General features: G+C 39.5%; 1 long non-coding RNA gene across 3 annotated transcripts in view; it reads left to right on the forward strand.

Annotated features, from left to right (window-relative positions):
• Positions 1 to 26,126, forward strand: part of LOC119048162 (uncharacterized) — a 158,107-nt gene that overhangs the window by 26,798 nt on the left and 105,183 nt on the right. For all 3 annotated transcript variants that reach the window (XR_008391456.1, XR_008391455.1, XR_008391457.1), the window contains exon 2: positions 5,871 to 5,967. This is a non-coding gene — a long non-coding RNA (uncharacterized LOC119048162). The remainder of the gene's footprint in view (positions 1 to 5,870; positions 5,968 to 26,126) is intronic.

Below are 26,126 nucleotides of genomic sequence, written 5' to 3' on the forward strand. Positions count from 1 at the left end.
GTAGTGTGCTCTTGTCAATAGCTCCCTTAGGTCTTTTATTGTGACAGGAGCTAACCTTTCTCTAGTTAGTAAGGATTGATTTCGGTTCTGGCCAAGATGGAAGCATAGGCAGAAATGCTTTGCTTCCTCACACAACCAAAAGAAGGATACCAACCAATTAAAAGACAAACAACCAGAACTGCCAGAAAATCAAACTACATGGAACTCCAACAACCAAGGAGTTAAAGAAACATTCATCAAGACTGGTAGGAGGGGCAGAGATGGGCAGCTGGGTGGAATGCAGCAAGGTGTGGGCGAGGCAGGGCTGGCCAACTGGGAAACTAGAGACTTAAAATCTCTAGCTATAAAATTCTATGGGGGTTACGAAGGCTGGAGAAACCCCCAGTGTCACAGGAGAGTTCATTGGAAAATGGGGCTAGAGTGGAGTGACTGAGCAGCATTGTTCCCTCTCTGACCCCTCCTCCACACACAGCACCACAATGCAGCAAAGAGGGTTGCTCAGCCCTGGTGAATATCTAAAGTTCCACCCCTTATAATGTAATAGGTACAGGGAGACAAAGAAATATGGCCCAAATGAAAGAACAGATCAAAACTCCAGAAAAAGAGCTAAGTGATAAGGAGATAGACAACCTATCTGATGCAGAGTTCAAAACACTGGTAATCAGGATGCTCACAGAATGGATTGAGCTTAGTCACAAGATTAAGGAAGAAATGAAGGCTATACAAAATGAAATAAAGGAAAATATATAGGAAACTAACAGTGAAGGGAAGGAAACGAGGACTCAAATCAATGATTTGGAGCAAAACAAAGAAATAAATACCCAACCAGAGCAGAATGAAGAATTCAAAAAAGAGGAGAGGATGAGGAACCTCTGGGACAACTGTAAGTGTTCCAACATCTGAATCATAGGGCTGCCAGAAGGAGAAGAGGAAGAGCAAGAAATTGAAAACTTATTTGAACAAATAATGAAGAAAACTTGCCCAGGCTGGTGAAGGAAATAGAATTTCAGAAAGCCCAGAGAAGGTCAAAGAAATTGAACCCAAAGAGGAACACACCAAGGCACTTCATAATTACATTACCCAAGATTAAAGTAAAGGAGAGAATCTTAAAAGTAACAAGAGGAAAAAGGGGACAATTACCTACAAAGGAGTTCTCATAAGACTATCAGCTGATTTCTCAAAAGAAATCTTTCAGTCAAGAAGGGGCTGGGAAGAAATATTTAAAGTCATGAAAGACAACGACCTACATCCAAGATGACTCTATCTATCAAAGCTATCATTTAGAATGGGAAAGCAGATAGAATGCTTCCTACATAAAGTAAAGTTAAAGGGGTTCATCATTACCAAGCCCTTATTATGTGAAACTATAAAGGGACTTACCTAAGAAATAGAAGACCATAAACTATGAACAGTAAAATGACAACAAACTCACAACTATAAAAAACTGAACCTAGAAAACAAAAACAAAAACTAAGCAAACAACTAGAATAACAATAGAATCACAGAAATGGAGATCACATGGAGGGATATCAATGGGGAGGGGGTGCTGGGAAGAATGGGAAGGAAAAGGTACAGGGAGTAAGAAGCATAATTGGTAGGCATAGAATAGATGGGGCAGGGGTGGGGGTTAAATAGAGAAGTGTAGGAAATAGAGAAGGCAAAGAACTTACATGTACAACCCAAGACATGAACTAAGGAAGGTGGAGTGCTGGAGGGTGGGGGGGTGTAGGGTGAGGGCAATAAAGGGGAGAAAAAGAATTGGGACAATTGTAATAGCATAATCAAAAGAAACTGATTTTTCTTAAAAAAACAAGAATAAGGATCGATTTTAATGGCTTAATGTTTTTATTAAAAGACTCCCAACCACCTGGGAAAAATTGAAACAGATAAAGGAGACTGAAAACTCCACCCTGACACAGTGTGAGCATCCCATGCCTTTCTTCTATGCATTAATGTTGGTCCTGACCCACTTTCTGTGAACCAGGTAATGGAAATGTACCACAACAGTCCAATCTGCTCTGGTTGACCGATTGGCAACATGGAGAGGTTATCTGTTTTGGGATGATCTTCTCTAGAAGAAACTCTTAGGGAAAGCTTACTGTTAAATATTTGTTATGCTTCTCTATCCATGCAAGATATAAATTGATCACAGCATCCTTCCCACACAGTTGGCACTTGGGGCTGGGTCTCTGAGTGTCTCTCAATACAGAGCTCCAAAAAGTACTGCCAACTGAGGGATCTGGCTGAGAGGTTTTCCATCTTAGTCCTAAGGGTGTGCTGGGCTGAGGCACACCCATGACAACTTGGGAAAACAATATTTGTCCCACTAGGTGGTGGACAAAAATGACCTGACTCCACATACAAGTATTTCTTCCCCTTTAAAAATATTCCTTCAGAATCTCTCATGTAAAATTTTACAGATGATTTTACAGTCATCTCTAAAATCTTCTCAGTTATGAGAAACTTCGAACTACGAGAACTCATTAAGTGTGAATATTAATTGTCCTGAGCTCTTCAGAGAAAGAGGTATTATAGAAATAAATATTTTAGCTGTTTTTTAAAGTTGTGAGCAAGTTTAATATTTATTCTCTGTTAGTTGTTTTTTGCATGTTGGTCATAAAATATTAATGTGTGCCCCTCCATCTTCAGCACCTTTGCCCTCAACTTTGGGTCACATCAAATTCCAATTTGGTTTCCATCTAAGGTACCCAGTGTCCTCTCTGTGCCCTTGGATGGTCTTGAGCTGAGCATTGCACCTCTCCTCTAGCTGTTTCACTGTCCCCACTGACTTGCAAGGTAATGTGATATCTATTACCTTTGCTCCATTACCAGGAGCCCAGTGAAAAAGCTCTTTGTACCCCTGGTTGCCTTAGCCATGCTTTTTTCTTGATCTCCACAGAGGGACTTGCACTTAGCAAAGGTAGGTTCAGTTCATTAGTAGGGAAGACCCAGCCAATGAGCTGCTGGGACTTCAGCACATGAGGTGGCTGAGACAGGATTTTATGCCTTGGTGAATTCAAGGGTAGCAGAGCTGGCTTAATGGAATCTCTTATGCGTCTCTACATTTTCATTTTCTTTTATTTTTATGTAGCTTAAACATAAGTAATAAGCTTTGAGATGGGAATCTGAAGTGACAATATGCTTTATAAATTAGAAATTGAGTCACTGCAAGTGGTATATGCCTAGAAGTCATAAAATGTGCTCATTTTGTTGGATAACTTTCCCCAGTGCTCACTATTTGCACCTTCACAGCCACTATTCTGGAAAGCTATTTAGGTAATTCTGAAAACTGTAGTCATCAGATAATTAAAGCTCTCTGCGGAAAGGAGAACTAACATTCCAGTTTTAAAAAGAAAAATCTCTTGACAGATTGACTGCTCGTGTTGAGGCCCCTGTTATATTATTGTTCTTAAAGATTCATGTTAAAGTTGAAAGGAAGAGTCAACACACTTAATTTTGGGGAGACATATAAAAGAGGATGACCATAGGTAGGTTTACTAGAAATATCTCTGAATGTTTTAAAAGAAATGTGACCACTTCTGTGTATTCATATATACAAAATATCTTTATTCTATAAATTGCTGGATGGAAGCAGCTGGCTTTTCTTAGCAAGGAAAGGGAATCACTGAGTTTTGACATTTAATAACATAATTTCCTCTCTGCAGGGTTTGGTTGGGCCCCAGTGCCATTAGGTATCATTTTATTTCTTGTTCCAGGTTGCTGTCATTCCATGGCATGGCTCCTTTACTTTTTTTGTGGGCTTTTGCCTGTGGGCAAATCAACACAGCTCTGAAAATCCCACACTTCTGGAGCTAATTATTAAATCTCTATTTCAATAACTACCAGTCATCTCTGCTTTCCTAATAGTGACTTATTTCAATAATTGACTTCTGCTATTAAACTTTCTTCAAATCTTACTTTGATCTTATTCTATTGATGTAGTCTAGGTGCACTGGGGAACTTTTGCCAGCTGAAAAATCTCTTTTCTGGTCTTTCCGCTCATCCTAGCTCATCATCCACCAGCATTACTAGCAATGCTAAGGAGATGTTAAAGTTTAACCATTGAAGTGGGTCATCGCTTTGGAGAGTGTGAGGACCACTCTGTCCACAGGGGAGAAGTGGTCCTTCATGTGAAGGACTGAGGAATGCGTTACTGCAGTGCACATAAAGCCATGGACCTGGGGCCTGGGAATGAACAACAGTCATCAATAGTAATTGTGATGGTGATGCTACTTGTCTTAGGTGGAGATGTGTGTGCAGGAAGTTAGGAAGAGATCTCAGGAATAACACTTAAAATAAAGGAGACAGGATTGGGCAGAGGAAGAAGTTGAAATAAGATGAAACTGCAACATAAGGTTCTGCCAATTCTACTTCAAGCTCGAGAATTGGATGACCCTTCAGAGTTGTCCTGAGTTGAGTGAGGCAAGGGGGTTGGGCGTTGACAGCCATTATGTACTGGTTGAATAAGACTGCACTATGAGAAGAGTATTATTGTTGCTCTCATTTTATAGTTGGGAAATCAGAGCCTAGTGAGATTAAGAAACATGCCTAGTAGGATGTGGTTAATACATAGCAAAGGCTGATTTTGAATGCAGAGCTGGGATAGAGTATGTGCGTGTCTAACTTTTTCTGTTGTTAAATTACTTACCACTTTACATTCCCAGCAAATGTGCATTCGAATCTTATTTCTTGACGTCCTCTACAATACTTGTTATTATCAGATGTGAGTATTTTTGCTTATCTGATGGGTAGGATGTGAATATTACATTATAGTTCTTATTTTCTTCTCTGATGTCAACTCTTGGTAGCAGGTATTATTGTTAATATTGTGTTATAGTTGGGGAATCAAACTCTTAGAAAATAATTTGTCCACGGCTTCACATTAGTAGGGGACAGGAAATCAGTAATGACCATGGAGTATCTAACTCTTGAGCATCAACATTCTAGCTTACACTTCCCTGTTAAGCCAGGATGTGTTGTTATAAAGTGGAAACAGCACAGGGAGTCGTTTTTCTCTTTATTCTGTGCTCTTCCAGTACTGTGCTCGCTATCTGAACTTTTTCCTATTCACCTTTTTTATTCTTTTCATGTTTCTTTCCTCTCATCATTTTCTTCCCTTCTCTTCTTTATTCTTCAGTCACTCTCTCCCTTAGTCCTTCCTTTCTTTCATCTCCACATTTTAAAAAGTGATTTTAATGGGATTATCCTGCATGGCTATGCATAGAATTTTAAAAAATGAAGTAAATAGGCCTAATAAAATCTTGAGATATTACCTGATTTTTTTTATACTGCATGTGAAAAAATTACAACCCACACATATCAAGGTTGAAAGGAAAAGATACAAGCCGAGTGCATTGGCGTGTGTGTAATTTGGAAATGACTCTTAGCAGAAATTCTTTCTGGAGCAGCTGCTTCTGATACACACCACTTGTCTTTTATAATTAAAACTAAATGTAAGCTTCCTTATGAAATGAAATTATGCAGTAAATTTATAATTAGCAATAAAATATAAAATGGAGAGTTGCCCCACCATTCATTCCTGCATTAACTTTTCTGTAAATTTTTTAGGAAAATTCTATTTTTAGCTGAAAGGGAATGACTGCCTAAGCAGGTAATGTGAGAAATATCATTGCAAAACAGAATATAAGCTCAGAATGTTCTAAACCTTGCAGTTGGAAGAGCAGTGAAGCAAATTGAACTTAGTCACCAAAGCACCAAGTTCAGCAAGTTTCTAGCCCTCAGGCTTTGCTACAAAAAAGATGCAAGAAATTGAATCAATATTTTTAGGTAAAATATTAAAGTTTTGATTTTGTCATGCTGCTTTTCTTTTTTCTTTCACCCAAGGACTTTTTTTTTTTCATTACTTTTAGAGAGAGAGAAGAAGGGAGAGAAAGAGAGATGAGATGAGAGAGAAGCATTGATTGGTTGCCTCTTATAAGCACCTGGACTGGGAATCAAACCTGCAAGGTAGGTATATGCCCTGGCCAGGAATCACACCTACAACCTTTCAGTTACTGTATGAAGTTCCAACCAAATGAGTGACACTGGCCAGGGCAAAGTTTTGGTTTTGTCATGTTGCTTTTTTTCTTACCTAAATAGGAAGTTTCTCTTCTGTGCCTACACAGCGTCTCTGCATCCTTAGGACAATTTGCCTCCCCAAAGCTTTTTGGTTTATATGGTTGCCACCATCACAAAGTGAAAGATCCTTGACAACAGGGCCCATGACTTTTTCATCTTTGAGTCCTTACAGAAATTAGCACCTTGTCTGACACAATATATGATTATTGAATTAAGTTAAACTGAATTCAGTTCCGGTAACAACATATGATTGCTTTCTAATTCTGATCGTGTCTGTGAAGAACTGGCCCTCAGCACATGATGAACCCTACTGATTAAAGCAAATCTCTTGATCTCCATAGCCCCAAACTCAGGAACACAGCACTGTTAATAGAAAAATCAAAGTGTCCTAGTGGGATATTAGTAGTGAGTTGTGGTGTAGGTTAGCAGATATCTGGTAAGAGCAATTCCATTTCCTGAAAAGGTCCTGAGGAAGTGACGATGGTGCCTTATCCTGGGTAGGTAGATTTAGTCTTGCACAATTTCCCCCCTTGAATGAGGATTTATCAGAGTTTTGGGTTGGGGGCAGATTGAAAAGAATATTTGGAAGTAAAATTTGCAAAATTTCTCAAAACATGCCAAAGTATTAAAACATATCACTAACTAGTTATTTTTACTTAACTTATTTTTTACATCATTTTTAATTGTATTTGTCTCTTCTGTATTCTCTTCCAACCCCACCCACCTCCCTCACCCCCACAATCACCACACTGTTGTCCATGTCCATGAGTTCTTTCTCTTTTTTCCCTTCTTGCTAATTCCTCCACCACCCCAAACGACTCCCCACTGAGCCGTCAGCCCATTCTCTATGAGTCTGCTTCTATTTTGCATGTTAGTTTAGTTCATTAGATTCCACAGATGAGTGAAATCATATGGTAATTTTCTTTCTCTGACTGGCTTATTGCACTTAGCATAGTGTTCTCCCGGTCCACGCATGCAGTGGCACTGGGGTAGGAACAGATCAACTTGTTTATCTGTTCACGTATTGGTAGATATTTGTATTGTTTTCAGTTTTTATCTATTATGAATGGAACTTCTGTGAACATTCTTGTGCAAGTATTTACATTCTTGTAAATGCTTAGGAGTAGAATTGCTAAGTCTTATGGCAAGAGTAGGTTTAACTTTGTAAGAGCTTGTTACACATTTTTCCAAAGTGATAGTTTGATTTTGCATTTCCACCAGCAATGGTTAGAATTTTAGTTGCTCCACATTCTTTTCAACATTTGGTATTGTAATATTTGAAATTTTAACTATTCTAGTGGGAACAGTGAATCTTCAATGTACTTTTAGTTTGCATTCCCCTTATCGCCAATAATGCTGAGCATATTTTTTATGTGCTTATTGTACATTTGTCAAATTTTTCTTGAGTTGTTTTTCTTCTTGTATCTAAGTTTAAAAGATCTTATATAGTATTTTGTATACAAATGCTTTGCCCCATTTATGTTGTCTTAGGGTTCTCCAGGAAAAAAAAGAACCATTAGGATATTTGTAAGAGGAGGTTTATTATAGGAATGGCTTACATGATTATGGAGGTGGAGAAGCCCCAGGACCTGCCATCTGCAAGTGGAGAACCAGGAAAGCTGGTAGTGTGAATCCACACTTGAGGACCCCAGAGTGGAGGGACTGCTGTTATACCTCATTCCACCCTTTTACTTTTAACATATCTGTGGATTTCATTTTTAATATATTTTATTGATTATGCCATTACAGTTCTATTTCCCCCTTCGTTCCCTTCCACCTGCACACCCCTCCCCCACCATTCCCCCCCTTTAATTTATGACCACGTGTCTCAAGTTCTTTAGGTTCTATATTTCCCATACTATTCTTGCCCTCCCCCTATCTATTTTCTACCTACTGTCTATGCTACTTATTTTCTGTACCTTCTCCCCCCTTCTCCTTCTCCCACTTCCCTGTTGCTAGCCCTCCGTGTTATCTTCATTTCTATGGTTCTGCTCCTGATCTAGCTGTCCTCTTAGTTTGCTTTTGTTTTAGGTGTGGTTGTTAATAACTGTGAGCTTGCTGTCCTTTCACTGTTCATGTTTTTAATCTTCTTCTTTTTCTTAGGTAAGTCCCTTTAACATTTCATATAATAAGGGCTTGGTGATGATGAACTCCTTGAATTTGATCTTATTTGAGAAGCACTTTATCTGTCCTTCCATTCTAAATGAAAGTTTTGCTGGATAGAGCAATCTTGGTTGTAGGTCTTTGGATTTCTTGACTTGGAATACCTCTTTCCAGCCCCTTCTTGCCTGTAAGGTGTCTTTTGAGAAATTCGCTGACAGTCTGATGGGGAACTCCTTTGTAGGTGACTGTCCCCTTATCTCTTGCTGCTTCTAGGATTCTCTCCTTCATTTTAATCTTGGCTAATGTAATGATGATGTGCCTTGGTGTATTCCTTCTTGGGTCCAACTTCTTTGGGAATCTTCCTGGATTTCCTGGAAGTCTATTTCCTTTGCCAGATTGGGAAAATTCTTCTTTATTATTTGTTCAAATAAGTTTTCCACTGGTGGCTGTTCCTCTCCCCCTTCTGGTACCCCTATAATTTGGATGTTGGAACGTTTAAAGATGTCCTGGAGGTTCCTAAGCCTCTCCTCATTTTTTTGAATTCTTGTTTCTTCATCCTTTTCTGTTTGGTCATTTTTTTTCTTTTTCTGGTCCACTCCTTTGATTTGAGTCCCAGTTTCCTTTCCATTACTATTGGTTTCCTGTGCATTTCCCTTCATTTCAATTAGTTTAGCCTTCATATGTTCCTCTAATTTGTGACTAAAATCAACCAGTTCTGTGAGCATCCTGATCACCAGTGTTTTGAACTGTGCATCTGAAAGTTTGGCTATTTCTTCATTGCTTAGATTTATCGGCTCTGGGGCTCTGAGTTGTTCTTAAGCCATGTTTTGATCTGTTCATGCCTGTTATGTACGAGAAGGTGTTCACCAGGGTGGGGCCACCCAGGTCACTGGTTTGTGATGCCGTATGTAGGGACGGGGTCAGAGAGGGACAATGGCGGTCCCCTCTGCCACTTTCTGCCACTGGGGCCTGCACGGTCTGTCTCATCTCTCACTCCTTCACCAGTTTATCTGCGCGCAAATGTGTGACTGTGGTCAGCCCTCAGTGAGTCCACCGCCTTGAGCCCTCAGTGGGTCTGCCCACTACTCCACACCTGGGATCCACCCACAGCTGCCGGCGTGCCTGGGTCATGTGCCTGGGTCGGTCCAGTGGATCTTTCCTGCCTGACCCCGCACTGCTACTGGCTCTGCCCCTCTTACCGGTTTGGCTGAAGGGTTCGTTGTTGTCAGACTTCCATATAGTTCAATTTTCTGTGGTTTGGCTGCATTTTTGTTGCTAAAACTTTGTTATTTTTAAACTTGGTTGTGTGAGAAGGCACAGTGCTTCCACCTACGCCTCCATCTTGGCAGAAGTCCCTCTGTGGATTTCTTTTAAACCACTCTGATAATCTCTGCCTTTTAGTTAGAGTGTTCTAGTTATTTACATTTAATATAATTATTGATATGGTTAGATTTAAAGCTATTATTTTGTCCCTGTTTTTTATTTCTCCCATTTGTTCCTTTTTTCCTCTTTTGAGGAGGGTCAATTGATTATTTTATAATATTTCATCTCCACTATTAACTTCTTAGCTATGTTTAGGGTTTTTTTGTTGTTGTTTGTTTGAGGTTGTTTTGAGTTTAGATGTACATCCTTTGCTTATCACATTCTACTGGGGTGACAGGGTTTGCTGCCCTTACCCAGTTCCACAGAAGAGAAAGTTTTCAGTGGACTTTGTGTCTCCTGTCTCCCACCCTGCCCCAATTTTTCTTATGTGGATGTCTGTGGAGAACTGCAGAGAAGTGTGAACTCTCCTTGTGCCTGAAACTCCATGGTTCTATAATATCGCAGTATTCCACACAGAGCCTTTAGCAACTTGTTAAGAATTTTAGCTGAATTCTTCTCGCCTGCTTGTTTGGTGCCCAGTTTTTCATCCTCTCATACTCTGCCATAAATAAGCAAGTGCTTCCATTTCCTTGGAAGCTCCTGTCTTTCCTTGGCTTTTGATCTACTTGGTTGCTTTTTGATTTCAGTTCTCTGATGTGTTAAAGAAAGTAATGAATTTGTACTTTACCATATTTGTACTTGGAATGACACTTTTTCAGCCACATGCTAGGCAAAAACAAAACTCTCATAATAGAGTAACCTTTATGCAGGAATTAGTAAAGGAAAAGCTGAGAGGCCAAATGGGGCCTGGTGAGCAACTCAAAGATTTGTAACATCAGGAAGCCTAGGATGGAGAGACATGGGGGGAGGTGCTGTTCAGCTCAGTAGCCAGGGTAATGAAGCAGAACCTAGAACCATGGGAGACTTGTCTGGCAGGAGCTAATGTCATTGAGGAAACACAGTGCTTGAGATGAGACAGTGCTTGAGATGAGACCTGAAGCATAGAAGGAGGAGAAAAATACTGTATTTTCTCTTCCTCTTGCTATTTAGCTTCCTGACAGTGCCACCCATTGGCCAAGCCATCTGTTTTCAATTGACAGGGCAGCCTGAGGAATAATGCCTGCAGAGATCAGATATCTCCCTTATTAGAGAGAAGAGAACAGGTGGAGGATGAACTATAGAGCTTAAACACCTAATACCAGCACAGGTGTTTATCCTGTGTTTCTGAAAAGCATGTTTATGCTATTTTTTCAAATTTAGAATTTATCTATTGACAATTTATCATTAAAAATTTGATTCTCTTGAGGTTTTTCCATCCCCCAAGTTAAGCTTCCTTGATTTTGCAAATAGTGTTATGTTGCAATTTTTGTCTAAATAATAAGTGCTGTATTATTATGAATAAGTATGCAAATGATGTTCACAGCTGAGCTATGTAATGCATTATGATTACTTTCCATTAATCATTTTTAAAATTCTGGCTAAATACCCAGAGCATAAAATTTCTTATCTTAAGTACTTTTAAGTGTACAGTTCAGTAATGCTAAGTATATTCACAGTGTTGTACAACCAATCTCTAGAGCTTTTTCATACCTCTGCATTCCCCATTTTCTTCTTCCCCAGCCCAACAATCACCATCCTACTTTTTGTTTCTACGAGTTTGACTGCTGTCATGTAAGTGCAATTGCATATACAACATTTGTGTCAACAGAGTGTCCTCAAGGTTCATCCATGTTACAGCATCTCAGAATTTTCTTCCTCTTAAAGACTGAATTATATTCCATTGCATGTACATTTTACATGTAGATTTTGTTTATTCATTCATCCATCAATGTTTATTTGGGTTGCTTCTGTCTTTTGGTTATTGTGAATAATGCCATTATGAATATGGGTGTATAAATGTCTCTTTGAGACCCTGCTTTTAATTCTTTTGGATACCTATCCAGAGGTGGAATTGTTGGCTTATATGGTGTTTCTATTTTTAGTTTTTTTTAAATTTATTGAGTTATTTTTCAAGTACAGTTTTATTTTGTCAATTTTTCCCATCCCAACCCCCCCCTCTGCCCCGTCTCTCTATTTTTAGTTTTTTGAGGAACCATCATACCACTTTTCATAGTGGCTACACTCTTCCTTATTTTCACCAACAATGTACAAGAGTTTTAATTTCTTCACACCCTAGCCAACATTTGTTACTTTCTGTTGTTTTTTTTATAGCAGCCATCCTAATTGATCTGAAGTGATATCTCATTGTAGTTTACTTTTTAAAAATCAAGAATGTTGAAATGAATTTGTTAATAGAGATGCAAAACTGGCCTTCACCACAAAAAACTCATTTGAAGTATAGTAGACCCCTTATCAGCAGTTTCTTTTTCTTTTTCTAAAAACAATTGTTATTGTATTTTTTCATTACCTTTTAAAACTTAATCTTTACTGTATTTTTCCATTTTTGTTATTGTTGTTGTTGGTCCCCTTATACCAACAACATTCTAAATGAAAGCTTCTCTGGATACAGCAGTCTTGGATGTAGGTCTTTGGATTTCATGAGTTGGAATACTTCTTTCCAGCCCTTCTTGCCTGTAAGGTCTCTTTTGAGAAATCCACTGACAGTCTGATGGGAACTCCTTTTAGGTGACTGTCCCCTTAGCTCTTGCTGCTTCTAGAATTCTCTCCTTCATTTCAATCTTGGCTAATGTAATGATGATGTGCCTTGGTGTGTTCCTTCTTGGGTCCAACTTCTTTGGGACTCTCTGAGCTTCCTGGACTTCCTGGAAGTCTATTGCCTTTGCCAGGTTGAGGAAGTTTTCCTTTATAATTTGTTCAAATAAGTTTTCCATTTGTTGCTGTTCCTCTTCCCCTTCTGGTACCCCTGTAATTCAGATGTTGGAATGTTTAAAGATTTCCTGGAGGTTCCTAAGCCTCTCCTCATTTTTTGAATTCTTGTTTCTTCATCCTTTTCTGTTTGGTCATTTTTTCCCTTCTTCTGGTCCACTCCTTTGATTTGAATCCCAGTTTCCTTTCCATTACTATTGGTTTCCTGTGCATTTCCCTTCATTTCAATTAGTTTAGCCTTCATATGTTCCTCTAATTTGTGACTAAAATCAACCAGTTCTGTGAGCATCCTGATCACCAGTGTTTTGGACTGTGCATCTGATAGGTTGGCTACCTCTTCATCGCTTAGTTGTATTTGCAGTGGAGCTTTGATCTGTTCTTTTGTTTGGGCCATTTTTTTTTGTCTTGTCGCACCTATTGAGGGGGTGGAGCCTTAGGTGTTCACCAGGGCAGGACAACCCAGTCTCTGGGTTGTAACACTGTATGTGGGGGTGGGATCCGAGAGGGAACAATGGCGCTTGCTCCACTCTCTGTTGGATTTCAGTCCCTTCCACCACTTCCCCCAAGCACACCGGGCCCTTCTGGTGCTGATTCCTGGTGGGTGGGCTTGTGTACATTCTAGGACTCTGTGGTTTCTCCAACGAACTCTACTGTGAGGCTGGGAGTCTCTCCCAGCACCTCACCCCCCACAGGTGTTTTTTTTTTTTTTTTTTTTAATATCATGACCTTTCTGTTTTTTTTTAAATTTTATTTAGTTATTTTTCAGGTACAGTTTTTTGTCTATTTCTTCCAGCCTAGCCCCCCCCCCCCAGGTGTTTTTAATCGGTATTATGAGGCTTTATTTTCTGGTGCTGGGACCCTGGGTTGCATGGTCTGTCTTGCTCCCCAATTTTGCCTGGTTTATCTGTGTGTAAATGTGGGACTGCCTGGTCAGCCAGTGGCCTTGTGCTACAGGCCTCACTTCCCAATTGCCCCTCACTGGGTCTGCCTGTTGCCACCCCATACCCAGGGTCTGCTAGCCACCACCTGTGTGCCCAGGGTCTGTGCATGCCTGGGGTGTTTCAGCTGCTGCCTTCCATGCCTGGTATCACTGCTTTTTTTGCAGTGATCCCTCTCTGCCCGGCTCTGCCCCTCCTACCTGTCTGGATGAATGTATCTATTTTAACTCTTTGATTGTTGGACTTCCATACAGTTCAGTTTTCTGTCAGTTCTGGTTGTAATTTCATTTCTAAAATGTCCTTATTTTGGTTGTGCAAGAAGGCACAGTGTGTCTACCTACGCCTTCATCTTGGCTGGAAGTGCATGTTACATTTTAAATTAAGAAAAAAACCTTGAAATAAAAGAAGTGATTAATAGAGTTATAGTTAGGCAAATTAGTTTGCTGGGCCATTCAACTTAAAAATAAAATGTTTTGTTAGTAAGGTGAGGAAAAATAGAAATAGCAAATTTCTTATTAGATATTTACTTCAAGTGTTCTCTTTTGACTATTTTTTTTGTTAATTGATTATAAAGAGGAAGTACAGGGAGCCATTTCACATGGTGTGGGAATATAGCTCAGCCCCCATTCGGAAAGGCCAGTGGGGAGTGAGTTGGCACACAGGAGCCACACCCACAGATAGGTTCTCCCATGGGGAACCAGGCCTGCATTGTACCTAGGCTTCTATGAGACTTGCTTTTGCTAAAACTCCCTCACCCTGAATTGAGGCATAAGTGCTCAATTGTAACTTCCTAAAATCTGAGCTAAACCCCCCAAGTATGGTGTGTAACCAGTCCAACCACTTTTCTCCTTGATCTGTAACATCCTTCTCTTTGAAATAATTAGCAACATTCTTTCCTTTGTTATCTGTAAAAGGTAATCACCTACAGTGAACCTGTGCATAGTAAATGAGGACCATCCTCCATGTAATGTGCCCATAAAAGCAATAAAAGCCTGTGCAGGCAGGGACTGGGGCACTCTCTCTTTCTTTTAGAGCGTGGCCATGCCATCCCTTTTTCTCCACAAGACTTCTATTGCCTGTGTATATTTGTTCATAGCTGCCACTACACACGGATCCTGCCAGCCAGGATCTGAATCAAGGAAGCACAAGATTTAGGAGATTATAATAATAATAAAAAGCTTATAATACTAACAGAAAATGCAGAATGCAAATTTGTAGATACTGCTCAATCACAAGTGTATAAATCTAGAATTTCAGATGGTCATTTATTTGCCCTTTGCTCTCAAATGAAAATTATTATTATGAATATTACTTACTTTTTCTTTATTGTCTTCAGAGTGCTTTGTGAACAGGTTGAGTTCACAAAAGGGTAATAAATAACATTTGGATGGGAGGAACAGGGCAAAAGGAGAACAGAAAAAAGGCTAGACTTCAGTGAAGGCTCTGGACTCTGAGGTAGGCAAGCAGCTATTAAAGCAGCCCTTTGACACTTTCTCTGGATGCTGTAACTCTTCATGAGTTTGGGTTGCTTTCCTATTAGCAGAAGGGTAGCATGTTTGTGGTTGTAAACATGTCAGTTAAACCTTGTTGGGAGTAAGCATCTCTAGAACTTTTAATGTCAGAGGAAGGGTATTTTCTCTCCATTATAGTTTTCTGTGTTCTCTAAATTTTGTGTAAAGAATGTTTATTAATGTCTAGTGAAGAGAAGTTCAAGAAATGTTCTATAGATGGAATGAATCAATAGGATGTAGAAGGTGTAGAGCATAAAAAATAGGAAGGATCCTTGGTGCCAGGAGGGAGGGGGGCTAGTGCTCTGAATAGCCAATGTAGCTCCTTCTAAGGGGGACATCTCTGCCCCGTCCCCTTACAAAGGAACAACTGTAGGTGCACCTATGACCTCACCAACCCTGAACATAGCTCATTAGAATAGGAATGAGCTTTGGCTCAGAGCTGAACTGTGGTGGTTTAAGAGACATTGACATATTCTTTGAAACCTCTCTCTTGGAAAGGTGGCTTATAAGTCTTCCCATTCCTTGAATCTAAGCTAAATTTAGTGACCAGTTAACCATGAAGTGTAGTAGAAATAATGCTATATGACTTAGGAAACTAGGTAAAAAAAAAAGGCAACATATCTGCCACCAGGTTCCTTGGGACAGTCACAGTGGAGTCCTGAATCACCTTGTAATAATTTATCATTTTGAGTCTGCCATGATTTAGTGAGGCCCAGCGCAGCCCAGAGGAAGGGACCACACAGAGAGCTCTTGAAACCTTACAAGAAAGGTACCCAGTCAGCCACCAGCTGCTTCAGCCCTGATGGTCTTGTAGCTCCAGCCTTCAACTGATTGCAGCTGCATAGGAGACCCTGAGCCACAACTACCCAGCTGAGTGCTTCTCAAATTCTTGACCCCCCAGTAATAGGAGAAAAAAGGAGATTGTTGCTTTAAGCCAGTGAAATGTGTTATTAACTCACACAGCTATGAATAATTGATTTATTATAGCAAAATCTTTTCCAATTATCTATTGCTACAGAACAAACTGGTAGTATTAAGCATACATTTTATAATGCTCATAGATGCTGTAAATTAAGAATTCTGACAGGGCCCTGTAAGGACAGAGCGCCGTTATGTTATCTGAAGCATCAGCTAGAGTGACTGGGAGCAACTGAATGGCTGGGGATTGGTATCATTTGGGGATTGGCTTGGGATTGCTATCATTTGGAGAGAGCTTTACTCACACTTGTCTGGTGGTTGATGTTGGCTATTGACTGGAACCTGAGCTGGAATTCTCAGCCACAGCACCTACCAGGTCCCTCTGTGAGGCCAGGGGCTCCCTTGTAGCATGATGGCCGAATTCCAAGAGCAAGTTGTTAGTTTCTTAAGGTCAGGTCCTGGAAATCAGGACAGCAATGCCAATTATACTATGTTCACATAACCCACATTTAAGGGGAGAAGACATAGGGACCCCCCTGCCAAATCCCTGGATAAGAGGAGTGTTTAAGGATTTAGTATAGACCTCTACTATAGGCCAGGTAGTGTATACCATGGTCTGGCTTAAAAAGATAAACCGGGTTAGTCATTTTCTGTTTTTCAAAAATTTAAACTGAGTAATGAGGAAGAGTGATCTCATTTGAAGTGGGAGGTAGAGATGAAAGAGTAACATGATCCATACATGAGGCCATGCATCAATCAGTGTCATGGAAGAGTCAGGAACTATGAGAAAGCAGAAGATGCAATGAGGACAGAAGGAGAAATGGAATGAGAGAAAATTCATGTAGCCCTGGAGAGGGACCATGATAGGCAGGGGGCCTCTGGAATGGCCCCTGTCTGGCAGTCCCTGTTCAGTTCCAGGGTATTCATTGGTCTCGATGTTAGTCTTAACTTTCTTACCTAGTTTTCTAGGTCACAGCCAGTAATAGTGCCCTACATGGCAATAAGATTTGCTGAAATGGCGAGGCTGGAAAACAAGATTCTTCTTTCCCCAGAATTTTTACTGCCATGATGGGGAGAGCCACCATTAGAGAGAAATAGCCGCGTAAATGGTCGCTGCTGAGCTGGACGGAAGAGCCGGTCAGTGCTCATTACCTCCATCTGTACTTGGTCATTATGGTCTGGAAGGAGATGTGGGAAGTGGGTTCAAGAAAATGCTTTACTGTTTCTAAACATGTATTGTTTTATAATGCATTTTAAAAGGAAATGCATAGCTTAGTAGAGTTCTGGTTTTATTCAACCATCAGAATTCTTTTTTTTAGAAAGAGGAAATGAGTAGAACTTCAAAATATATTTGTTCAGTAGGTTTACCCCGGAATTTGAGAACACATATTATCTACTGTTAACTAAATTCAGAGGCATACTATTTTATTTTTTCTTTATTTATTTTTATAATCTCTTTAAAGATTTTATTTAGTTCTAGAGAGGAAAAGGGAAGGAGAAAGAGAGGGAAATATCAGTGTGATAATATGTAATAATCAGTTGCAGAAGCATACTATTTTAAAATAAATATTTTGTCTCCCAAGAAACAAGGTGTTTTCTTGATACTTTTAAACAGGGGCAGTTAGAGTTCACTTACTGTTACATATTGATCTTCTTATCTAGAGGAATAGTTAGGCAGTCATTAAGGTACCACTATCGAAACAGCCTTGGCTCCAAGAATGTCATCATCTGATTAGAGATAATGAAGAATTTGGAGTTGTGAGTAATACTTATATAGGTTTTCTTTTTCTTACATACCTCTTCTACCAAAGACTCATGTAAAATTCTGCCAGTAAAGTGAAGTGTTTTGAGCTGCTCTGGTTCCACAGGAAAGACACTATGTAAAGTCAGGTCAGGGGAGGCTTGTACCTGCTGGCAAGGGCCATTCTTTGGAACACTCCTGGGCTTTCTTTTACATGTGTTCACCACGACACACCAACATTCAGTACTTATAGTAGTTATTTAACCTAATCATTGCACCAAAGATATAATTGATCTTTCTTATGTAGGAGGAACATGGCATAATAATGCCCTTTGTATGTCTCTACTCTGTAATGACAGGCTGTCATTTTCTATAATTTACCAGGGACGATGAATAATTTGTGTAGGCTGAATGTAGTTGCTTAGTTACCACCTCTTGAAACTTTCTTAAATGCAATTGCCTGGGAAACACCGATCCAGTTAATTTGCATTGAACCACTTTCTAGCTCAACATATTAAATATGCCTGTGCTCTTTATTCCAAATTAGTTGCCTTTTAAATTTTGTTAAGTCACCTTTGTTATGATCATTATTTGACTTTGAACAAAGTGGGGCTTCCAAATGATTATCTGTTCATTGTCAGTTCCCCATTGTTTTTCTGTGTCTGTTTTCATATTGCTCTTTCAGAGCTGAGGATTATAAACTTGTGAAGAATCACAAAAATCTCCAGTTTCTCTGAGTGATTCTAAATGCTTTCAAACAACACCAGTCTTGTGTTGAGGATTATAAACTTGTGAAGAATTATGAAAATCTCCATTTTCTCTCTGAATGATTCTAACTGCTTTCAAACAACATGAATCTGGCTTTCGTTGACTGTATCAAAATTTGTACTACATGAATGTTCTCTTGGCTTCTCTTCAGACTTTCAAACTATTGTGTTGCCATCTAAGAAAGTGTGGTGTCCATGTAGATGCCTAGCACACAAGTTCACTTTTTTTAGTTGTGTTTGTCTGTGTGCACTGACTTGAAAGAGGAAATGGTTAAAAGCTAGAATTCTGTCAAGTTTTTATAGTTAGTGTCGCAGGATGATGTTACAAACCATTCCTTGTTGCACTATTTCAAGTCTACTTTATAGTTGCCCACTTCTTCCCATCGGGCAGAAAGAGTTTCTATTGATGTAGAAATAATTCACAGCTGAGAACAAAGCCTCCTTATTCTTTGATCTAAGTTTGAGGGGTGTGAGGAGCTCTAGGGCGATATCTGGGAATATAAAGCAGGATCCACCCATAGAGTAAGTCCCGAATAAAAGGAGGAAACTTAGATCCCAGTGTAATGAAGGGAAGAGACGGTGGTTATAAATGGTGCATCTCAGGTGAGCACATTTTTATCAGAGTGAGGGAAACAAAAACAGGTTTTTTCATATGCACACATATGTTTACAATAGAATGAGAACAGAAATCCATGGTCTGGCTAGACCAAAAAAAGTCCTCAGCCAGAAGAGGATATGAGGCCTGTCCAGAAAGTATTCAGCCATATAATGTGAAAAGCAGAGACGTTTTTTGAAGAGGATACAAGTTACAAGAAACATTGTACATAGGACAATGATGCCTTAGTCCCTTTCAAAGTAGGCCTTTTGGGACCTCGCATAATTCTCCTAATTGCCATCAGCTGCTCCATCATATTATCCTGAATCTCATTGATGGTCTGAAGTCTCTTCCCTTTCAGAGGTGATTTTAGTTCTGGGAAAAGCCAGAAGTTGCAGGGTGTCATATCTGGGCTGTAGCGGGGCTGAGTCACCTGGGTGATTGGATGTTTTGCCAAAAAACTGCGCCAGACGCGATGTGTAAGTGGGCGTGTTGTCGTGATGAAGCTTTCGATCCCCAGTTGCCTGTAGCTGAGGCCTTCTGAATCATCTGAATATTCTCTGCAGAGAAATGTTCAAGCTTAATGCAAAATCTGATGCAGATTCATTGTTCTGCTTGCTCAGTCCCTTTGAATGCTGCAGCCACACAGTACACATGCTCACTCAACCATGTCTACTGCCCCCACTGACGAGTACAGTGAATTTACCATTGTTCACATCACACATGCCCATTCCAGTCCACTCTCCTTGGCTACCAGGTTACACTGATGCTGTGCAAACCATTCTCCTTACATTAACAATGGCTGGACTTTTTCCGGACAGATTTCATACCTTTATAGACCACTGGCTGTGTATTCCAACAGTGTGCATGTGTTTGTGGGAAGGACACTTGTTTCTCTTTCTAGTGTGTGTTTCTGAATAATACTTGGCCTGGATTTTTCCATTTTACCTGATCGTTTTGGACCTCTGTGTCTGCCTGCCTATTTATCTAACTATCTATCTATGTATCCCATGCAAACTGGTTTTTCTGTATCAAAAAATGTGAATGGAATTTACTCCATTATAAGGTTAGTCAGTACTAATGCTTTAAGAATTTTAAAAGCTTGTAAAGATGAAAAAATTTTAAAAGATTTTCATTTGACATTTCAAGATCATTGTGGATTTTCAGAATATAATTAACCCTTAGACTTTGTTCATTTATAAAATGGGTAACAGCCTTGACCTTGGAATAAGTGCAAAATCTTACGGGGCAATTGAATTAGAACACAATTGAATTAGAACATAGTACACCTTCCTTCCTTCCTTTAAATTTTTTCCAAAAAATATTTTAATATCTCATGTTTGTAGTTTTCATTATTTTTATTATAACTGCTGGGAATGATGGCTAGTGGTTTTCTGAAGAGAGAAAAAATTTATATTTCTAATGTTTGAAAAGATTTGATATTCTTGACATAGTAAATGATGCTGTTTAATTCTATTTTTTTCTTGAAAATCTTCATCATTTGAATCCGTATTTATTAGTACATAAGGAATGCCATGTGCACAAAGTGGTCTGTGCTAATATTATAACATTCTTAAGAAACCATAAATAAATGTTCTTTATGAGAAAAGAAAAAGGTTAGTTCTTGGGTTCTTTTGAAAATCATTGTATGACTATGTTGTCATTCAATACTGTGGAATGAACATTTCATGTTTCCCCTAAAGATTTTTCTCTGAGACCAGTGGTAGGAAATGTTGACCAGGAGAAGCTGTAATGGAACCCAGAGATTCTGATTTAACGAGTGGTTTAGAGGATTGAACAGTGTCCTCCAAAAAAATATATTCACTTGTCTGTGAATGTTGCCTCATTTGGAAAAAAATCTCTAGTAGATATAATTCAGGATCTCCAGATGAGATCATCCTGGATTATCTGGGTGGGCCCTGAATCCAGGGACAGGAGTCCTACTCAGACAGAGAAAAGGAAAGACGCACAGGGAAGACAGCCCTGTGAACGCGGAGACTGCAGTTTTGCAGCCACAAACCAAGGAGTACCCGGAGCCGCTAGAAGCTGCATGAGGCAAAGCATGATTCTCTCCTGGAGACTTTGAAGGAATCATAGTTCTGCTGACACCTTGACTTTCAACGGCCGGCCCCCAGAACTCTGAGAGAATACATTTTTCTTGTTTAAAACCATATCTGAGGATGAATAAGAATGAAACTAAGAAGTTATTTTGCATTGCTTTCTCCCCTTTTGATACTTTCTGCTGCATGGGTGTTCTATGCTCACAGGGCCTTTTACCTCCTGCTTATACTCAGGCTTCAGTTTAAACTTTACTTCCTAGATTAGGTTAGTCTCTTTTTTTAAAAGGGATATTTTTTATCCTCACCCAAGGACATGTTCATTGATTCTAGAGAGAAGGGAAGGGAGGAAGAGAAAACGGGAGAGAACATCGATGTGAGAAACATCAATTGTTGCCTCTTATATGCACCCCAACCAGGGGCAGAACCTGCAACTGAGGCATGTGCCCTAACTGGGATTTGAACCTGCAACCCCTCTGTCCACAGGACAATACTCCAACCAACTGAGCCACACTAGCCAGGGAAGTTTCAGTTAGTCTTTTTTTTTTAAATTAAAAAAAAATTCTATTTAGGTTAATTTTTAAAAGATTTTTAAAAATTTATTTGTCTTTAGAGGGGACAGGAAGGCAAGAGGGAGAGAAATATCAATGTACGGTTGCCTCTCGTGTGCCCCCCACTGGGAACTAGCCTGCAACCCAGGCATGTGCCCTGACTGGGAATCGAACAGTGATGGTGTGGTTCGCAGGCCCACGCTCAATCCACTGAGCTACACCAGCCAGGGCTTTGGTTTGGTTAGTCTTGATTCTAATAGTGCAATAGCATTTTTTTTGGTAGCACTTACCACCTAGTTACAATGATTATTTCAAACGTGCTTTTGGAAGCATTGTAAAAATTTTAAGGACAGGCCATACAAGTCTTATTCCAGTTCCTAACACAGAGCCTGACACACAGTAGTTATTCAATAAACTTATCAATGACTGGAAGGAGAGTCCTGCCTTAAGGTAGAGTTAGAGGCTCAGAGATGACTATTCTTAGTGGAATGTTTGCTATTTCTTTATTTACTTTATTTTTTAATATTTTATTCATTTTTAGAGAGAGGGGAAGGGAAGGGAAGGAGAAAAAGTGGGAGAGAAACATCAATGTGTGGTTGCCTCTCATGTGTCCCCCACTGGGGACCTGGCCTGCAACCCAGGCATGTGCCCCAACTGGGAATTGAACCGGTGACCCTTTGCTTCACGGGCCCACACTCAATCCACTGAGCTACACCAGCCAGGGCGCTATTTCTCTATTGATTGTTGATTTTTATTAAGGATATTTAGCAGATAAAACTAGATGTTAGACTAACAAATGTATTAAGTAATTCTTTCTCTGCAGAATTTGTTGAATTAGAAGCTTTGAATCAAAGTATACATATGTTCTATAAAGATATTCAGGCACTGTTAGCTCCGATAATTGCTCTGAGCATGCTTTCCCCTCTGAGGCAAGTTGATTTCCTGTCAGTTTGTGTTGTACCTGTGTAAAGAAAGATGACACTTTTTGGAACGCACTCATTTCAATGACCACCAAATACTTAGGATTTTATTAGGCTTTTAAAGACAAGGTTTGAAACCGCAGTTTCTTCTTTTCTTCTAGTCAACAGTATGAAATTAGCTCTTTGAGTAGATCACCACTTTTCATTTCCAAGAACAAAATGACCCATTTGTTGCTATGACTACATAACATTGGTCAGAATTTAACTGTTAAATGCCAGGCCAGCACACATACTAGTATTCAGTTTTGGTGGGATCACTAGCTCCAGCGATAGCTATGCAGGGTGACCCAGGAGATAAATCTCATCTCACAATAGCTTATTCTTTTCTGTGGGATTATGGTATGTATGCATTCTGTCCAGAAGGTATCCAGCCATGTAATATGAAAAATAGAGGCATTTATTGAAAAAAATAGAAGATACGAGAAACATTATACATGGGACAATGATACTTCAATTCCCTTTAAAGTAGGCACCTTGGGACCTAACACAATCCTTCCAATCACCATCAGCTGCCCCATCATATTTTCCTGAATCTCATTGATGGCCTGAAATCTCTTCCCTTTCAAAGGTGATTTTAGTTCTGGAACAAGCCAGAAGTCACAGGGCTCCAAATCTGGGCTGTAGAGGGGTGAGTCACCTGGGTGACTTGATGTTTTGTCAAAAAACTGCACCATAGGTGATGCATGAGTGGGCACATTGTCGTGATGAAGCTGTCAATCACCTGGTGCCCATACAGATTCGTTGCTCTACTTGCTCAGTCATTTAGAATGTGATGGCCACACAGTCCACATGCTCACTCAACTGTGTCTACCACCCTTGCTGACCAGTACAGTGAAGTCGTAGTTGTCCATGCATATGCATTTCAGTCCACTCTCCTTGGCTGCCAGATTACATCGATGTTGCTCAAACTGTTCTTGTTATATTAACAATGGCTGTACTTTTCCCAGACAGACCTCAATATGTAAATGTGTGTATACACTTACATGTGTATATGTATATACAAAACATGCATATCTGCAGGTACATATATATGTATAATGTATATGTGTATATATATCAAAGTTTACTTTTTTCAGCTGTATTGAGGTGTAGTTGACATAATTGTAACATATTTAAAGTGTACAGTGTGATGTTTTGATATATGTATACATCATGAAAGGATTCTTCAGGGGGATATCTTAGAGGGTTTTATAAACTAGATAATATTTTATATATTAGCTATTTGCTAAACTATATTCTGCAAGTAAGTTCAGTTTTGAATTAAAAACGTGAGTCCAGTGTTTGAATTCATGTCTGCTTGAATCCCAAAACCATATTCTTTGTATAAGACTACATTAAAAATAACTGGTATAGGCAGTTCTGCTTCAGTCCAGGGTGGGAAAGTACTGTATTATGACTTATAAGAAGTGTTCCTTTGGTCACTCAGGTGACCAAAATGTATTCTCAAAATGTGACAAAATGTGTGTGTGCTCTTCACCCAGTTCCCAGCTCACAGCTCTCAAAGCCCGTGTAATTTCCTGAGAAGTAAGAGCAATGGGAGCATCTTTGGTCACATTTGTCCTCAGTTTCTGAAACCCTTCAGAGCCATAAAGGTGAAATATGTCTTGTTATTGTAACAAGCCCCATTCCACCACATCTGGGTTTATGTTAACGAGGTGACTTTGGAACCACACCTAAGGAGGTGGACTAGTTGCAGGGGAGACTAGTGGTCATGTGGTTAGAGGATTGGAACTTTCACCCCCCCAGCCCTGCTCACCTCCCTGATCCCAGCCCATACCTCCTTGGAGGAGAGAAGGGCTGGAGACTGAATTCAATCAAATGATCCAATCAGTCTGCCTGTATAATGAAATCTCCATAAAATTCCCAAAGCATGGGGTTTGGAATCCTTCCAGGTTGGTGAACATGGGGAGGTTTGGGGGGAGAGTGTGCTTGGAAAGGGCTTAGAAGCTCTACACCCGTTTCCCATACCTTGCTCTGTGCATTTGACTGGGACTGAGTTGCATCCTTTTGTAGTAGACCAGTGATCTAAGTAAAATGTTTCTGAGTTTCGTGAGCTGCTTTAGTAAATCGAACCCAAGGACAGGGGTGGTCACTGGAATCTTTGATCTAGCTAGAGCTGGTCAGACCTGTGACTGGTATGTGAAGTGGAGTGACAGTCTTGTGGGACTGAGCTCTTAACCTGTGGAATCCAATGCTATCTCTGAATAGATAGTGTCAGAATTAAGTTGAATTGTAGGACACTCGGCTGATGTCAGAGAACTCCTTAGATGTGTGGACCCCCGCCCCCCACACACATTGGAATTGGGTGCTCAGAACCTTTAGAAAGAGTGTGGAAGAGTTTTCTTTGCATTAATTTTTGTGTGTGTGTTTTTTCTTGCAGTCTACAAAAAAGTCTGTACAACATAAAATTTATCTATGGGACTTTTGAAGAATATTGGATGTAAGGAAAAACTGATTACCTGTGCTTTAAGTTCTTCAACTTTGTTATTTTTTCCAAAATTATTTTGGCTGTTGTATGTCTGTTGCATTTTCATATGAAGTTGGCTTGTCAACATTTATTTAAAAATTCCACTGGAATTTTGAATGGAATTGCATTGAAGCTATAAATAAATTCGGGGAGATTTTAATAATATTGAGTTTTCTAAAACAAGGACACAGCACAGCTCTTCATTTGCTTGGTTCTTCTCTCAGTCCTCTCAGCACTGTACCGTAGTTTTCCGTTTACTGATCTTACAGAGATGTTTTGTTAAATTTATTCCTAAGTGAATTGTGTGTTTTCCCTCTATTGCAAATGGCACTAAGAATTTCAATTTCCACTTTAATTGCTGTGTGAGAGAAGTACTTATTTTTTATATTTTTACCTCATATCCTATCACCTTATATGTGCCTTTTACTTTTTTTTCTTACTTTGTGGAACCAGCTGGAATCTCTAGTACAATGATTAATAGGAGTGGTGAAGGAGGTTTGTCTTCCTACCAATTTTAGGAGGAATGTGGTGACTCTTCCACCATCACATGTGCTATTAGCAGTAATCTGAAAGTATACAACATGTTTTAGTAATGAAGTCACCTTGCTAGTCTCTCTTAGGAAGTTTGATCCTGATACAAGCATGATGACTAGGCCATAGTAAATACTACACAGCAGTAGGTGTTATTTTTGTTAGTGTACTTACTAAATCTTAAAAGTATATAACAAATTTTAGATTTTTTTAACAAAGTGAATTATTTCAGGCATATTCTTTTTAACCCTGTTAACTGGGAAATAAAATTAACTGAAGCAGACCATTGTCTAAATATTCTACTCAATTGAGTTTTCAGAATTAGTATCATTTCCCAGTTGACCTCTTAATTGAAGATGATGCAAGAGATTGAAAATTTTGATTAATAAAGAAATTCATAAAGGCACTCAATAAAAGTGAGTTTGGTTTCTATTAAACTCTGTAAAGATACACTGCAGTCTTGGGGAATTTTCTTGGGGAAGGGAAACTGAAAAAATAACACAGTGAATTAATCATGCTACCCAGGTGTAAGCGCAGCTTTTGAGAAGCACCAGAGAGGACCTGGTGCACCGACTGTTTGATTGGCTTTGCAGTAGCACTAATAAATGCTTCACTTTGTCAGTGTGGTAATTTAGGAATGATAAGTGGAACCTGCCAACAATGCCATTTTGCTTGATTGTACCATAATTGCTTTTATGTCA

The sequence above is a fragment of the Artibeus jamaicensis genome, unplaced genomic scaffold, assembly GCF_021234435.1.
Source record: "Artibeus jamaicensis isolate MK-2021 breed Jamaican fruit bat unplaced genomic scaffold, CSHL_Jam_final contig_373, whole genome shotgun sequence".
Classification (NCBI taxonomy): Eukaryota; Metazoa; Chordata; class Mammalia; order Chiroptera; family Phyllostomidae; genus Artibeus; species Artibeus jamaicensis.